The 5,531-nt window shown below is 46.2% G+C and overlaps 1 pseudogene; it reads right to left on the reverse strand.

Moving 5' to 3' along the window:
* Positions 1-1,115: 1,115 nt before the first annotated feature.
* Positions 1,116-4,842, reverse strand: LOC137153413 (olfactory receptor 6P1-like; annotated as a pseudogene).
* Between the last annotated feature and the right edge of the window lie 689 nt (positions 4,843-5,531).

Below are 5,531 nucleotides of genomic sequence, written 5' to 3' on the forward strand. Positions count from 1 at the left end.
ACAGAAAAGGAGGGGGCTGGCAATCTCTACAAAATAGCAGAACACTAAAAAGAACTAAAATGAAGTAACTGTGGTCAAGCAGACAATTATTTTCTTTCAGTTTCTAGGCTATTCTCTGCCACTCGCTTGCTGAGCCATTCTGGGCAGGTAACTGCTCCTGGTTCTGCCTTAGTTTCCCCAGCTGTAACATGAGGATGAGGATGTGGGACTAGGGCTTCAGTCACAGAGCTTCCCCTTTAGGCACCTGACCCCCAGAATCCAGCCTCCCAGGATTCACAAAACCCTGCTCAGCTGCCTGCAACCTTGTAGATGCCTAAGTGTTTGCAGGAAAAAGGCCACAGGCCCTGTGTTTCTGCCTCTGGCCATGCCCTCCGCAGCCTCACACCAGGTAGCCGAGGCCCCAGAGCGATGCAGTGACCTGGGGACGGGAGATGTTCCCCTTCCTGACTCGCCTACAGGCCCCTCTGGCAGGCAACGTGCCCAGATGCTTTTGAAAAATCCCACTGGGCACCCAAATATCTTGAGAAACTGGCCCTATGTCACTGCTGAGAATGGGCCAGTAATAGGCCAGTGCTGGGCCCTGCAGCACACGATAGACGGTTTCCTTTAGATTCCTGTCCTTTTGGAAAGAAGCCCGGGGATGAAATACACTACAAGGAAAAAAAATTACACCATTCCCTACCACTGGAGTTCCAGGCTGACATTGACACCAGATATTTGTATAACGGAGGCATCATAGATTTGTATGTGTGCGTTTGTCTGAACCTCTCACCCTACAAGAAACGGATGCTCAGCTTCCCAGCTGTGTTTGTTTTCCCTGCACCATCTCACTCAGCACACTATCCCCTCATTGTCTGAACTTAGAGGAGCCACTAGTTCAGATCTCCCACCAGCCCAGTCGCACCCAGCTGCAGCATCTAATAAAGGCCCTAACAAGAATCGGTCAAAGGTTCCAAGAGGTGTGTCCGTCTCCACTTCCTCCCCTGGCTGTGACTGTAACAGCATGACACAACCCAATGAAGCTAATGCAAACACAATCTTGGTCTACAGCAGACTTTGGTTCAGGCCCAAAGTCAGACTCTGGCCTAGCTACTTTACCTAAGGCAACTGATTGGCTACCATTGTCCACACATGCATTTCCTGCAAGCTTTCCTCAGCACCTCCTTGACCTCTTTGTTTCTCAGGGTGTAGATGAGGGGATTGACCAGGGGAGTCAGGACCGTGTAGACGACAGAGAGAACTTTCTTGAAATCCCTCAGCGTGTGGGCTGTGGGGAACATGTAGGCTATTAACAGAGTTCCCTAATAAATGGACACCACGATGAGGTGGGAGGAGCAGGTAGAAAAGGCCTTTTGCCTCCCAGTGATGGAAGGGATTCTCAGGATCGTGGTGATGATGCAGATGTAGGACATCATGGTCAGTAGGAAAGGAACAAGGAAGAATATCAAGCTGAGTGTGAGAGACAACATTTCCATCAGCTGAGGGTCATTACAGGAGAGTTTTACAAGGGGAATAAAATCACAAAAGAAATGGTCAATGCTATTGAGGTCACAGAAAGTTAACTGTGATATTGACAACACTGTTATGCTACTAGCTAGGAAGCCACCTACCCAAGAGCCAGCTGCGATCTGGAGGCAAGCGCTGCCACTCATATGGGCTGCATAGTAAAGTGGTTTGACTATGGCTAAATACCGATCATAAGACATCACCGATAGGAGCAGGCATTCTGTAGCTGCCAGAGAACCAAAAAAATAATATTGTGTGGTGCACCCACTGACTGAGATGTTTCTGTCCCCAGTCAGGAGACTGGCCAGCAGCCTGGGCAGGACGGTGGAGGCATAGCAGGTCTCCAAGCAGGACAAGTTCCCCAGGAAGAAGTACCCTAACCCTAACCTGTGCAGTACCTTGGCAAATGGCACCAAGCACTCAAATACTGTGGTGATGGGACTCAGACACAGCAGTGAAGACAGCTATAGCAGACTGACTAGATAGCTATTGCTTCAGATAATCACATCTGTTACTGCCTAGTGTCTATAAGCAGCACAAAACAGGCTGGTGCACCATGGCTGAAATTAGTCGCGATTTTACATTTGAAGGGAAGCTACAACAAAGAAACAAACCAAGCAAATAGAGCTGGGAATTGCAGTGGAGGAGGGTGCCGGGGGAAGTTTGCTGCAAGTGAATTGTAAGGAAAACGGACTTCTAGGAAAGACTCCTAGAAGATGAGAGTTGGAAGGGACCTCAGGAAGTCATCTAGTCCAACCCCCTGCTCAAAGTAGGACCTACCCTGACTAAATCATCCCAGCCAGGGCTTTGTCAAGCCAGGTCCTAAAAACCACTCAGCTGTGCAGGGAGCCACCTGTATTTCCAGGGTTGTGGCTGGGATCCCCCCCACAGCCCTTCTGTCAGTGCTGCCCTAACCCTGAGCCCAACCCTGTCCCCCCACCAAATTTTCTTCAGATGTACAAATTGAAATTGTTAAAAAATGAAGGAAAAAGCAACAAAAATCAGAATTAGTCCCCAAAAGTGCAGCCAACCCCCCTCCACCCATGAATTCTGCCAAGCCTGCTTATGGCCTGTGTCTCCTCCCCTAGCATCCAGCACAGCAGCAAATATCAGCTCCCTTTTCCCCACATCATCTCACTCACCCCTTGGCACCCCAGCAAGGTCAGTGCCAGAAAGAAAAGTAAAGCCTTGTGCGCTTGGCAGAGGGAAGGTGAAAGGGGAAACAAGGATGCTCCAGTGTTTGAAGAGCTTGCCTTAGACTTGGCAGACGTTTGTTGAATTCCGTCCTTTGTCACGAGCACCGTGCGGGACTTGAGGTTGGATTTCCAAAGGCTGGTGGGCACTTAAAATTGCACCTGGATGCCTGAGTAGGGTCCGTGGCTAACGCCCGTCGATTTCAACTCCCTCTAAGGGTATCTTTGTCATTAGTAGCTGAAATACCTCTATCCATCTGTCCCTCTGCGAGCCAAGTCCCCCATCGGCAAAGCAGGGATAACAGCACCATACTGGGGTGGTGGAAGGATAGATCCATGCAAGACATTCAGGTGCCTACATACCATGGTGATGGAGCCAGCAAGGGAGCTAGGATAGCAGTGACCTGGCAGCTGTTGTCTTTTTTCAAATTCAGTCATTTTGCTTTGGGTTGGGAACTTGAGAGCGATCATTGCCCCATTGCCCTTGGATTGCCACGGGATAAGGTACCTGCAAACTTACATGCCTTCAAAACCTGAAGATTCAAGGACTAAGGAGGGAAATGTAGATTTACCTCTAAGGCGGGTCTGTGAGCAGCTGGAGTCGAATGTCACCTCCTCACTCAGCATTTCAGAGATCAGGATCTTGGTTATTCAGTCCATCTTCTCTCTCCACCGCAGTCACGTACTTCCCTGTTCCCAGTAAATAGAACAATGTAACCCAGATGGGCTCCCCTGGCTCTGTTATGTCTGATAATGTGCCCTGTGCATCATATTGTGCGCCAAATGGGGAACGTCTTTTCTGTTTATTATATATCCTTCTGCGGGAAGGAGCCGTCTCCTGAGGCACGTCTGCTAACGGAACATAACAGGCAAGGGAAAGTTAGGGTTTATTTTAAGACAGTGTCGGTAGAGTCAAACTTGTAGTCTCAAAGGGAAAGTCATGGAGAAAAAAAAGTATTTCATCCTAAAACAAATCTGTTTACTGGGTGAATGTTGAATTTGGATTATGAAGAAATAATTCACTAGTTCTATGAATAATGTTTACAGCTGATATTTGCACAGCAGCCTAAGTGATTTAGACACTGAGTTGCCATTCAATTCCCTGAGGCAGATTTGAAAGTCTCAGCATAGTTAGCAAAAAGAACCTCCTGCTGCTCTGAATACCCAACAACATCAGATAATCAGCTCGGTAACATTTGAAAAGGTGTCAAAGTGATTTAGATGCTTAAATCCATTTTTCAAAATGGCCTTTGTCTGCTGAGCTTTGGTAACTGAGTCTCACTGAAAGTTACCAGGACTCAGGCACCTAAGTCACTTTGGATATTCACGTCAGTGTTTTTGAAAATGTTACCCAACTGTTGCTCAGATAAAATGCAGGTAGAACAAGGAACTTTACACATTGGTTGGACTTTTCAAAAAGGGTGTAATGTACACAACACACACAGTCAACTGCCACTGAATTGCTGTGAGAGCTTGGCACCTAATTCCCTTATGCTTCTTGGAAAAGCCCCGAGTACGGAAGCATTGAAGTCCAGGAACCTGAAATTAGAAAACTGCAAATAGCTCCTTTCCACGACCCGGAAAAGTTTCAGTCACGTGGATCTTCAGTGCCACAGCAATAATAGCAATGAGATAATCCTGTGGGCCGCTAGCTGCTCTATTGGAGTGTTTGATAACCAACAGCACAGGACTGATTGCCTGCTGTAAAGGTCAGCCAGGATCCTTCAAGGAGCTAAGCAATAAGACTTCATCCAGATTTGCTATTTTGCTCAGATTAATTACAAAACAAAAAAGAAACCTTTTTTTAAAAACATGATTATGGGAGCCACCAATATTCAACATTTGGCATTATGAAGAGCAAATCTTTGGAGACCGTTGTTCACACTGGTGATAAAATCAACTGAGCCCTTATTAAGTGGTTAGAGGGATAATTCTGTCAGAAAAGGACTGGGAATAAGCAAGTTTCTTTTGCATTCAGAATTAAGTGGACATTTGCAATCATCTGTAAAACCTGCAACAAACATTTCCTTCAGGGCAAGAAGTGACCATGTGTCAAACTTCATGTAGAAAAAGGCACTTTTGTACTCCGGTTATAGAATATATTCTAATGCCCCCAAATTAAATTATTATTCCCTGTACCCATATACGCCTATGAACTGGCTAGTGGAATGTGTGGCGCTGACCTTTACGGGAGGGAATCAGTCCTGTCTTGTTGGTTATCAAACACTGCAATAGATCAGCTAGCAGCCCACAGGATTATCTCATTGTTATTATTGCTATGGCACTGAAGATCCACGTGACTCTGAAACTTTTCCGGGTCTTGGAAAGTAACTATTTGCAGTTTTCTAATTTCAAGTTCCTGGACTTCGATGCTTGCGTGCTCTGGGCTTTTCCAAGAAGCATAAGGGAGTTAGATGCCAAGCTCTCACAGCAATTCAGTGGCAGTTGACTGTGTGTGTTGTGTTCATTACCCCCCCTTTTGAAAAGTCCAACCAGAATGTGTAAAGCTCTTTGTTCTACCTGCCTTTTATCTGAGCAACAATTGGGTAACATTTAAAACACTGAAGTGAATATCCAAAGTGATTTAGGTGCCTGAGTCCTGTTCACTTTCAGTGAGACTTAGTTACTAAAGCTCAGCAGCTGAAGACACTTTTGAAAAATGGACTTAAGCACCTAAATCACTTTGACACCTTTTCAAATGTTACCGAGCTGATTATCTGATGTTGTTGGGTATTCAGAGCAGCAGGAGGGTCTTTTTGCAAACTATGCTGAGATTTTCAAATCTGCCTCAGGGAATTGAATGGGAACTCAGGGTCTAAATCACTTAGGCTG

The sequence above is a fragment of the Emydura macquarii genome, unplaced genomic scaffold, assembly GCF_026122565.2.
Source record: "Emydura macquarii macquarii isolate MOO-44397 ecotype Brisbane River unplaced genomic scaffold, CSIRO-AGI_Emac_v2 contig_244, whole genome shotgun sequence".
Lineage (NCBI taxonomy): Eukaryota > Metazoa > Chordata > Testudines > Chelidae > Emydura > Emydura macquarii.